Here is a 12634-nt window from a genome sequence, read left to right as displayed (position 1 = left end):
CGGAGCACCCTCATCCTACTCCTTTTGGATCGCTCAGCCCGCCTGCTCTCGTCCACTTTCCCTTTTTGTCTGGCTGTCTTTACACCTCTCACTCTCTCTGCTGTCTCTTGCCTTTCATCTCTCTTTCTTTCTATCTCTTTCTCTCTGTCTGTCCTAGTCTCCTCTTCAGCCGACAGAAGCTCACAGGCTCGCTGCTCTTCCTTAAACCACTGAGGATTCAGAAGCACTTGGGTCACATACTCTGTTACTTGAGGTAAGTGTGTGTGTGTGCGTGTGTGTGTGCTGATGGTCATTCACGTTATCTGCATCAGCTGCTGCTTTAGCAGCAGATGGGATGGGACCAGTGAAAAGATGGGAAAAAGGGAAGAGGCAAAAAAGATGTAGTGGAAATTCAGGCAGTCCACAGCAGATGGGAAAGTGACATGACAGGATAGTGAAGAAGATGGAAACGAGGCAAACAGTGGCAAATGATGATGATGATGATGGAGATGGTGATGGGGATGGTGCCAGGGGGTAAAGTAAAAGAAAAGAATGAAAAAAGATTTTGATTAATGCAGCAGTCATGAACGACTGCAGCATCAAAAAAAAAAAAGAGTCAAAGAGAGTTTAAGAAGATGGAAAGCGAAGTAAATATGGAAATGAGGGTGTAAGAAAAAAAAAACAAGACAAAACATCAAAAAGGAAGCAGAGAACAGCCAAAAGAGAGTGAGAGAAATATTTCAAGGAAAGAAATTAGAAAGGGGTGATGATGATTCCCCTCTGTAACAGCTGCATGCCTCAAAACGCAGCGATGCCTGCCTCCTCCTCTCCCGTAAAAATCCCATTCACAAACAGGTCCTGAAAACAGGGGATGGTGATTGGTTCCCTGAGCGCTGTGTGTCTGTGTGTGCTTCATTAATGTGTATGTGTGTGAAAGATCGGGAGGGAGAGAAGGAGCAAGAGAGAGGGAGGGGGGTGCGGAGAAAACCTATTGCATTCTTGTGCAGAAGATGCTGAGGCTTCGGAGCACAGGCTTGAATGAAGCTGCAGGGTGTGTGCTTGCACATTAACATTATCTGTAATACGCAGCCTGTACTACGGGATAATGCAGGGAAGGTGAGTGATGTACTGAGACATACGAACAGTGCAACTGATGATTCTGCACCAGTCTTAAACTCTGTTATTCTCGTTAACTCTTTCTCCCCCATTGCGTCATTCTTGCTGCTGTTCCAGATTGTCTTCCCTCTCTCTGCCATCGTCACTGGCACAAACTTGTCACCACTGCCAACCCTCCTAAGTTAACAGCTGTCCAAACAGCAATGTTCTTCTGTCTCACCAATGCTGGCAAGCTGTTGGTGCGTTAGACTTAAAGGGCTACGATTGGAAAAGGGCAGGAAAGGAGGGGAGGTGAACAAAAAACACCTTCTCAGGTGAAGTCTAGAAAGAAGGAGCTGAGAAATATAACTGGAATTCAAGACGACATTAAGGAAATATTAGCTAGCATGAAAGACAGGAGACCAATATGGAACGATGCTGCAGTCAGGGCTAAAAAGGAAAAACAAATTCTCACCTAAATAAATAAAATAATGCAGTACATCTAGGAGATTCCACAGTTTAGGTGCCATGGTAGAAAAAGCATGGTGACCATTGGTTTCAAATCACAGGACTCACAAAAAGCTGTTTCTGACATTCTCAGTGTGTGCACCTGTATGTTCGCAGGCCAGAGAATGAGCTTGTTACAAATGCACCAATGCACTTTACTGTATGTGACAGTGAACGAATGTTAAACTGGTGTAATGTGATTTGAAGTCAAAAACACCCCCAAATTTCAGGCTTGGAGTTATGAAGCTGTCAAGATGTACTGTGGTGTACTATAGTTATCGTTAGGGTCTTATTATTGTTGAATCAGTTGTAAGAATCAGTAAGGTAGACAGAAAGGTATAATTAAGTATCATCTGCATATAGACGAAACAAAACATTTACTAAGGTTAATCGTCTAAGTTGGTTGTTTTGTAGTTTTTGTGGTCACAGTGAGGATCGGAATCACTCATACGTAAAGATGGTGAAACATGCTGGAAAACACAAGTGGCCATTATTGCTTTCTTTTCTTTCCAGTTTAACAACAAGCAAGAAACCATTCGAGTACATCCTGGGCCATAAATGTTATCACCGCTTCCCCATTAGATGTAAAAGCCAGGCTTGCTGCACAGTTACATATCCTCTCCCAATTTCATGGGAATTCAGTGATTTAATGAGCATGGAGCTCTGTGGAGTGTGAAATACCCAGGTGTACTATAATGCTCTTGGGGGAGGAGACCTCACAGTGTGGCTGCAGGAGGTGTGCGTGTGAAAGAGGTAGGATGGTTTTGTATGTCTGTGTGTGTGTGACAGGACAAGAAAGGAAGGACAAGTGACAGGAAGATGGAAGGACAGGTGCCTTAGGTCACAGCATGCATGTGTGAGAAAGACACAGATTCAGACAGAGCGTGAGAAAGAGGCAGAGGGAAAAAGAGAAGTGGTCGGTGTGTGTGTGTGGAGCTGTGCAGGTCTATGCCGTAGTGAATCTGGTGTGTTTAATGAAGCGAGGAAAAACCAGTGTGGAAGAAATTTCTGAGCTGTGTCAGTGGGATTGGGGCAGGTGGATTGGGAAAAGAGTTTAAGTACCATAACATTCAGGCTTGGATTTCAAATTGTGTGTCTGTGTGTATCTTGACAATGAGCGGCGTACACGGTTATTTAGTGCTCTAATTATGAGCTAGTTTGAGGTGAGTCTTGTGGTCTGCGAGCAGAGGAGAAAAACTAATTTGCATGTGTGCAGTTCTCTCTCACGCCTTGTTACAGGTTCTAGATCCAGACGCGCTAACTCATTCTCAGTATCCACTGATGTGCTGTAGATCCGTGTGTGTGTGTGGTTCAGGTGCAGACCACCACCACTGTCTGATGAACCAAACAGGAACAAAATGCTTCCAACTTGTACAGACGGAGGTTTTGCTCTTTATACAAGAATCTTGCTTTGGTTGCATTACAACCAAAGCAAGATTCAGTCAGAACTGCTGTGTCCTGTGTCTCGTCTGCAGACCATCAGTGTGTTTCTGTTATTTGGTTTCAACTGACAAACACCTGTAAAGTGCTCTCTAGTAGCTTTGGTAGACTGTTCTCTTGAGTGCACCGCCACCTAATGGATTCCAATTTAATATTCAGGCATCTTTATTGAATATAATGTTAAATATGGTCAATACAATGGTTCAGTGGTGCTACCTGAAGTGCACTGTGCACCAGTCAGTCACAGACTTTAATCCTTCAAGTGGTTTTACCATTGTGGTGGTCAGAAGTCAACATGAGAAAAATCCAATCCTTTAATGTTACAGCTGATCAGTGTAAATTAGACTATTGTGTGATAGAGGGTCAAAATGTTTTGCTTCGAACACTGTGCCTAAATGTATGACTGAATCTTCAACACTTTATGATTTTGATTACTGGGGCATGAAGATATGTGAAATCATTCAAACCATAATTTAGAGTATTGCGGGGTAATTTAAAATGTAAAAATAACCACTGGGTTCATTTCTCAGTGATCCAAAATGAAAAAACAAAGGTTTCCATCTCCACTGCTGACAAAGTGGTAGAATGAGGAACTTACAGATCATTAACTTCATCTTTAGAGTCATGTTGCTACTGTGGCTAAGAACTGGTGCAATATCTGTTCCCAACCTGACTGTGCTGTCCGTGTCTACACAAATGTGATGGGAAACCAAGAACACAGTGTTTGTTAGGGTACCTATCTTTGTCCTATCTTTTATGATAATTGCCTTCTGGTTGTATATGCGTCTCCTTTGCAGTTCACAGTGTGTGAATGTGACTGAGCAGGATGGAAACTGGGCAGCCAGCGGACTGGATACAGAAATATAATTTAGAGAGAGAGGTGCTCGATTGTGCAGGTTTGCGATCATAGCTGAGAGTGTCATGGAAGAAAAGTAGTCAGAGAGAAGCATGGTGCTTGTGTGGGCAAGCATCCATGGAAAGTGCACCGTGGAAAATGGAAAACTATTTTCTTTGGTGCATTTCTCTTGATCTCCGTCATTCTTGTTTTAAGTATTTATCATCGCCATCATCTTTTTTCTCTTCTTTCCCTTCTTATCCCTGTTTCACCAGGGTTTAAATCTGCTGTCAAAGTTAATCTCATTCTCCCCATTTTCCTTTTCTTTCACCACCTGTGAGCTGATATGTGACTGTTAGATAAGCTGTGACTGCTGAGCATATGGTCACCTCATCACTACAGTTCCTTCGCCACTTAAGAGGTTGTCTGGATAATTAAAACACCAGCCACGGAGCAGAGGTTGTTCAGAGAGAATTTGCATTTGCGCTGATTTTGTCATGAAAAGCACGATTAAGCCAGTGTTCAGGGCCCTTGTTAAAAGGCATTAATTAAAACACAGATTTCAATAATGGAGAAGTTCTTTGCTGAAGTGACATCTTTAAGCAAAGTGGCTGAACTGGGGGGTTGGTAGCAATCAGAAATGCTCAAAAGTCATGAAGTCATTCGTCTTGTTGACAAGTATTAATGCAGTGCTGTATACCTTATGGTATACTTGCTCACCAAGGTGCATGCAAAGTCACACATATTTTGTGATATACTGTAGCACTACAGGTCACTGAACCCTATCTCAGAGATGCAAACAGATAGAAATGGGCATAAACAGGTGCACACACAGATAAACCGTGTAGGGATGCAGGGCACGTCAGAGACAACATACACTTTTCTATCCTCCAACTCTTCTACCAACGTACCTATCACGTTTCCACTCATATGGAAAAATGCCCCCAATGCCCTGGACAGGAGGATGTGGTAGGCAGACAGGCTCGATGGAGTTGTCACTGGAGTGTCTTTATTGCCAAGGTCAAGGACAGATGTGTGAGGCAGCTGACATCTGGAGAATGTTTGATTGTCTCACTGATACGCAGGATGATCAGTGAAAACCATGCCTGCAAAAGCGTGGTGCTGCTGATTTGGGATTTAAGTGGGATAAATGTGTGTGTACTCCTGTTGCGTGCAGATGTAGGTGTGTGCATGTACGCGATTGTTTTCGTATGTATGTCAATGGCGCCAATGCTGGAGCAGAGCCACCTGTTAATTAGGAATTATGAGCGTGAAGTGATCATCAACTATAGCATCAGATGTTGCGGTTTGGCTAATATTTGAATAAGTGATGGGGTTGTAGAGGTGCACAGTGCCTTGTCAAACAGTGCTCAGCTGGACTCAGGTCTCAGGTGCTGTGTTGCCCAGTGACGGCTAAATTGCAATACTTGTATTACTTTCAGTGCCTTCGGTCTGTGGATGTTCTTCCTCTCTGCAGCTTATCTTGGTTTCTCTCATCCATCTTTCTCATGCAGAATTCCACACATGCTTAACGGCAGGTAGATACAGACGTGAATAAGTAACTCACTTTTTTCACTTTTTTCTTATGGAGGACTTTAGGTCCACAGATTGGTGTCTCTGAGCACAGCACTGTCAGACATGTGAGGTCAATAAGTAGATACTAACTTTAGAGAAGAGCAGAGGTCACCACCGTGTATCAGGAGTGTGCCCACCTCCAATTAGAAAACCTGTGACCTCTTAAATGAGATCATTAACAAACCCGTGGTCAGATGGGAGAAACAGCGAGAGAACACGGATTGAGACTTTTCTTATTTTAGAGCTTGGACACTTTTTTTGGAAAAGAAAAATTAAATAAGATGATAATGTGACCTACTTTCAAAACCACTTAAAGCCTCAATCTTTCGGGAACGCAGTCATGGTATATATAGATATACACAGTGAATAGTATCAAGCTCGTCAAGGTTAAATGATGATTTGGTCAGAAAATCTCATTGTGTTCTGTGTAGGGTTGTGCCCCTGAACCTAACAACAGTATATTAAATTACACAAATCCTACTTTAAGGTCCCTTTTAGTTAACATCTTCAACTGGACCTTTATTCGAAAGTCTTCATCAGTTCTTTGTGGACACTGTGATGGTCACCTGTGGGCTGCTGTTCTAACCTGAATCTAAGCGTTAACAAATGCGAAGCCGCTTAGGTAGTGATGAAAGAACGGCTTTGTTGGTTATACCTCAGGGCACCTGCTCCGCTGAAAGACGGTCATTCCACCTTGACATGAATGGTTTCCTTCACACCTCGCTCGAACCACCTGTCTTCTCTGTCCAGAACGTGGACAGCAATGACAGCAATGACAGCTGGTGAGCTTTGATAAGCTTAAAGACTGGAAACAGGCCTGGCTCTGTCCAAAGTTAGCAGAACTGTCCTAGCAGTGCCTCTAATTAGCTGCTGGTGACTGTTTCATGATTCAGTATCTCCTCATTTTAATGAACATTTACCAAAATGTCAAACAGTCATTGTAAAGGTTAAAGTATTAGGTATTTTCACAGGAGGACAAATGGAAAATTAAGTCCACAGCACAGTTATCTTGAAGCCAGTGTGGAGCAGCGATCTGTCAGCGGTCAAATGGAAGTGCATTATCAACGCATGAAGTCAATGACAACTCATCTCAACACAGAGATGATGCGGATAAGATGTGGTTGTGCAAAGTGGCATTTACAATATCCATCAAACCCTGTCGAGTATCATCTTCCAGACCACATCCAGCCCCTCGGGAACACAGGCCAGGATGCTGGCGACAGGTGGGACGGTAGTTTTCCTTCCATTGCTCCCTTCCTGCTCTTCCTATGCTCCATTTTCATCTGACCTTCATTTCCAGTTTCCTGGTCTCTTGATTTCATTTAATGTCCTGTCCTTCTCCTACCATCCGTCCATTCTCTTCCCTATCTCCATCTCTGCATCATGGTCTGCTCTGCTACTCAGTTCTCAGCTCATAACCTTGTGGCTTGTGTAGTCCTACTTTACACCAGAAGCTCTCTCCCTTCTTTCTTCAGTCTTTATGTTATTTCAAGGTGACTTTCATTCATACGAGTGATTTGACAACGACAGCAGCAGGAGCAGCATCACTGACAGTGTTTATCCCTTACTGCACCACATTGGTTGTCCCATTCATTTCAGTGTCATATTCAATCACGCCTTTGAGACACATTATGTTGGAAACAGATGACATCTTGAGGAGTTATTGTCACCTTTGTCAGCCTCATAAAAACAAACTAACAACATTGTGTTTTCCCGGTGAAGCTCGTGTGGCTGTTACAGTTTGATATAGTAGAGTGATGCACAGTTAAAGTTACAGTTAAGACACAGAAGAACTCTCCACTGAGCTTGAAGACATTTTGTTGATCTAAGAAAAATCATAAATGTCTTTGTGGGGGGATCTCAGCCCATTCTTCAGTGACAAATAGTTCTACCTCATCAAAAAAAAAAAGTATTTACATTGCAGTATTACGAAGTATTACTTTCCAAAATGTACCAGCTCGGGTCTTAACACTGATGAAGATTTGACTGTGATTTATGAGTGATGCAAACATTGGGGCAGAATGATGCTGATCATTTTGTCTTTAACTGTTTACTTCTGTGCTGATGGCCATGAGGCATTTTGGAGTTTGATATAATGTGTGTCTACACATGTGTGTGTGTACATAGTGTTTATACCTTCATTGATGTGTGCAGGACTGTGTGTGTGTGTCTTCATTCACTTCTTCCCCTGCAGCTACAACTCACTTACACTGTCTCTGTCTTTTGTGTATAATGAATGACTGCACATTTCTTTCCTTTATGTGAATGTGCATATTATGTCCTCAAACTCCTTCCTCCTGCCAATTCTCCTTCCTGCATTCTTTCTCTGCCTCTATACGAAGGCTGGCCCGGGCACGACGGTGGATGAGAGTCAGAATGAACATGGAAAACTCAGAGGGGAAGAGCGTACGGTATATGTTCTGCATGCTCCTCTCAGAGTGTCTGTCTTTGTGTACGACCAGCGGAGGGTGTGCTACTACTGCTGTAGCTGTTGGAGCTTTCTGCTGCAAGGTCAGTGGAGCGCTACCCTCTATCTCTCTCTTTCTCACAGCACTGCAGGAGCTGCTGTCTGTGACAAGAGGGTGTCAGCTGCTGCTGCTGCTGACCAGGCATCACTGCCAGGGTTAGGAATACAAGGCAGCAAATACAAACTGGCACAATTCGGCAAGCACATGCACACACACAGCCATGCATGTGGGCCATCATTGCTCACTTATGCGAATACATGTTCATATGCAATGAGGGACACTTGAGTGGTGGTTTGTGGATCCCACTTTTTGTTTCTGTGACACTATATTTAGACCATCCTAGACAACCAGCACTGAACTCAAACACTCTTCATTCACAAATTTAGATGGATGGATAATACTTTATACCTAATTTCAAGATTCGGCAGAAGTGAAAATCATTATGATAAGAAGTGGATGAGAGTGGAGGACTTTCTTTTATATGAGTGTATTTTGCTTTTATGACTCAAGGTCAACATCCCGTCCATAAGAAGAGACAAACTGGCAACGATGTAGGCAAATACCCCCAGACACCCGCCTTTATGTCCAATGAATTTAACCACTCTTCAAACTGTGACTTTAACAACCCCTACTCTGCTTGCTGCCCCCCCATCCCCTTTCTCTTTCCTCTTACATCACAGACGAGGTCCAGAATACAAATCGTGTTTTCCTTTCTTTATTTGGGTAGCCAATAATGCTGTAGGCCAGAGGAGAATGGGAGACGGGAGCGAATATGTCCCACCTAAAGAAAAGAAAAGCAACAATGAGGTGATGAAGCTGCTCTGCAGACCAAGAGATGAGAGAACAAAGAGAGGTGGAAATGCTGAGAAGGAGGGAACATGTAGAGATGGAAGACACATGAACTGACAGGGAGAAAAGATAGAAAGTGTAAATGAAGAAGGGGTTATTTAATATGTGCAGCACAAAGGACGGGATAGTCTTCAGAGACTGTGCTTAACTTTATCAGAAAGGTATTTTCTCCTCCACGGTGGTCAACAGCTGCATAGTGCCGCAGTAGGGTGTCGATTCTCCACAGGGTCGACAGCATGACTGATCTCTTTCATCACATTGTGATACTTGATTCAATGTTTAGATTAAAATGTTGGATAGTGAAGTTTCAGGAGAATGGGTTTGCATTAAAATATGACACGGGAAGAAGTATGATCATGTCGAGGGAGGAATTCACACTTCACACGTCCTTAAAACATCTTCACAGGCTGTGAAGGACGTCTTCTTCTTCCCTACATCCCAGATCCCTGATCTGATTTTTGGATGATGTCAAGACCTCCTTAAAAGCTGGAGAAGTTAATGGAAGAAGTAAAGCTTTCACGTAAAAACATGTGTTGCAGTGACCTTGAGTACACGCAGAACGTAAACTGAACTCAAGGAGCTTTAAACGGTGTGTAACTAGTGGGATGATGGGTGTATGTGCTGTGTGTAAACCTCACCCCTGCTTCAATAGGTCATCTGGGTCACTGAAATAGCATTATGACACAGGGAGGAGGGGGGCAGACTTTTTTTCTGCATGAACAAGCATCTAGCTGAAGTGCCTTTGAGCAAGTCAGGCGCCAGTTCCTTCCTGACAAGGACAAGACCTCTGATATACGAACCGTTGCACTGATGAAGAAAGACGTTACTCTTAACTAGGCAAGATTGTCCTGTGCCTCCTACAGACAGTGTGTAGTGAGTCAGATCTCAGAGTCCATCAGCCCTCATTACGATTAACAGGGACAGGCCTGTCTCCCACTCATCCCATAATATCCCTTGTTTTGGGTTAAAATGGTCAACATCTGCATGTGAAAGACACAACGTTGGAGGAAGCAGAGCAGAACAGGGAGAAATGATGGGAGGGAGAGAGGCGGATCAGCATCGAAAGGCCAGAGGTGGTTTTATTTGTGTGATTATGAAAGACCACACTTCATATTGTGTGTATGTGTGTGTGTGTGTGTGTGTGTAGACCACTGCCCTCAGTATAAAAAGGAGACACGCCTCTCATGACTGTGTCTGACCCCATTTACTCAGGGCTCAAAACGTTTTTGTGTTGCTTTGTCCGTGTGCCACCGCAGCTCTGTCACACAGCAAACACTCGTTGACACGATCGGCATCTGTCTCATTTGATCGAATGTTTTCCCTAAACGAAGCCCATCCAAGCTGGAGCCCATCACTTTAAAGCAGCCAAGGAAAAAAATAGGCCCTTACATCACACTGCTGTGAGCCAACCAGGCATGACGAAGACTGCAGTATTTTCAGCTCGGGAGACACAAACTCACACACACACACACACACACACACACACACACACACACACACACATAGTGGGATCGTTGCTCTTTAAAGACACCATAGTAAACTAGTCGGCTCTCTGTGATGTGGCATCTTCAGTGACAAATCACAGTATTTAGATTTGTTTTTATAATAGAGAAGTAAAAGCATGGATGATGATTTCTCTGCTAGTCGCTAGTTAAGGTTAAAGTCACACAGCGATGCTCTTCAGCCATTCACATCAGAAGTAACTCTATAAAAAAAACTGTAGATAGTGATTTGACTCTTCAGTGTTTAGTCAACAGTGTGTCGGTATTTGTGTGTGCATGCTCGCGTGCTAGTGTTTCATTGCATGTGTGCCCAGAGTACGGTGCAGCACCTGCTCTCTAAAGTGCATGCATGCATGCCTGAGTGTGTGGGTGGGGTTTTTTCAGTGTGTGTCTTTGTTTTTTGGCAGCAAGTCAGCCTTCAGGGCCTCTGTCTTGTAATGCCAAAGAATAAAACAAGGGAACAGGACAGTAAAAAGGATGAGGCACTGCAGTAAAGAGACAGAGAGGCAAAGACGTGCAGCCTGCAGGATGTGACAGCAATCACACTGAACACTTAAAAACAGTCAAAGTCAGGGTAATCAATCAATTCCTGATGAAGCAATGTACAATTTAAAAAGGAGCCATCTCATTTTGTCATCACTGTACTTCAGTCTGTCTTTTTTTAAGCTGCAGTCAAGTTTGCAGCTTGTTGTGGTTTATATCTTTATCATAACAGGTCAACAAATGCCTGATCATTTGATTTGGATAGACAGACAGATAGACAGACAGACAGACAGATAGATAGATAGATAGATAGATAGATAGATAGATAGATAGACAGATGGCTCACAGAGGCAGCACCACTCGTGTGAGACAAATGTCGTCCACACAACCACTCACTTGCTGTGAATTGTCCAGAAAATGTTCTGTTCTATTTACACATGGGCTCAGTCAAACATTACACAGGCTTTAGGCTACGTTTGGATAAGTTCTGGGTTCTGGTGCATGTTTGAATTTGGCTTTGGTTTGTGATTGGGCTTCACTCTGCAGTACATCTGCATGCAGGATTAGATGGATCAGGGGCTCCAAAGTAGTGTACACAGTATTTGTTGGAGTAAGCCATGAGAATATAGCAACCTCTTCAGGACAAACTGCTTCTTGCCCTGTGCTGGAATTGGCTCAAGGTCCACTGCAACACTGTAAAGGATAATATGAGAATAAAAAGGAGTCACAAAAATGTATAAGATTGGTAGCAAGTGTCAGAGTCCAGGCTAAAAATGAGTTCAGTGCTGCAGTGAAGTCTTGTTATGCATTTAACTCTGAGTCTTCATTTAGGTGTCTGTTGCTCCTGTGATACAAATGAGCAATGTTTTATGAAGTGTCCAAGTTTCTGTGAAGTGCTGTGTCTCTCTTTTTTAACAAACAGTACATTTCAAACTCAATCTGTTTTCTACTTAGTGGAGCAAAGAAGAGGCAGGTTCAGTGTTTCTCTGTGATTTGAACGTGGTTTCATTACATTAGTGCTACTGCCCCTGGAAAAAATGGCAGTGTGATTATATATATATTATATTATAACAAGCCATCCTGTGCAACAGCCAAAAACTGTCTGGAATACCAAATCCTTCCACGTGATCGAACACAAACGTACAAACGTTAATGACTGTAATGAGTAAATGTTTTGTTTGGCTGAGGAGGAGAATGGTTAAATGAGATATCCGTCATTACGTCCGCCTTGTTTTGCTTGTTTCCTCCACATTTCAAAACCCTTTATCTACTTTGCCTGATTGAAATTATCAACAATGGGGCTATTTTCATTTTGCGATAAATATAGAAACAGCATAAATCTGTCCCTCAAGTAAGGCTCACCAAAACATCAATACAAAAACTAATTAATTCAGAAATTCTCCTCCGCAGTCGCAAATGCCTTTCTGATTTCTACCATGAAACATTACTTCCATTCAGAACTTCCCATTTAGACACAGTTATTCTTCTGTCTTTCTCAACAAATGATAATAGCCATTTCTACACCTCATTGAGCCAAGAGACAAAATTGTGATAGCGCAGTCTTGGAAACTATTGATGCTGCTGTCTTTTTAATCGGCTAGATGAATTAATCCATTTGGAATGAGAAGAAGAGAGAGGGGAATGAGAGAGAGAGCTATGGCTTGGCAGAGGACCCAGTGGACAAGGAGATGGCATGGGACACACATTTGTCACATGGAGATGAACCTCAAAAGGACTGGACCACACATTTTCTGAGTTGTGCAGATTTATGCGTAATGCAACACTGCTGTGTATTTGTTTCTCTGCTCGTGTAGGCATTTGTCACACATGGACATGCAGATTGGATTTGTACAGGGTTATTATTTTAACAACAGAATGACAATACTCAGAGTATTCAGACT

General features: G+C 42.9%; 1 protein-coding gene across 2 annotated transcripts in view; it reads left to right on the top strand.

Moving 5' to 3' along the window:
* pvalb6 (parvalbumin 6) overlaps positions 1 to 12634 on the top strand; it is a 30827-nt gene continuing 18193 nt past the window's right edge. For both annotated transcript variants that reach the window (XM_026363730.1, XM_026363575.1), the window contains exon 1: positions 1 to 253. The gene's annotated coding sequence lies outside the window, so the exon portion shown is untranslated. The remainder of the gene's footprint in view (positions 254 to 12634) is intronic.

Source organism: Anabas testudineus, chromosome 8 (genome assembly GCF_900324465.2).
Source record: "Anabas testudineus chromosome 8, fAnaTes1.2, whole genome shotgun sequence".
Lineage (NCBI taxonomy): Eukaryota > Metazoa > Chordata > Actinopteri > Anabantiformes > Anabantidae > Anabas > Anabas testudineus.
The sequence above is the reverse complement of the archived record's forward strand: the minus strand, read 5'-3'. Positions and strand labels throughout refer to the sequence as shown.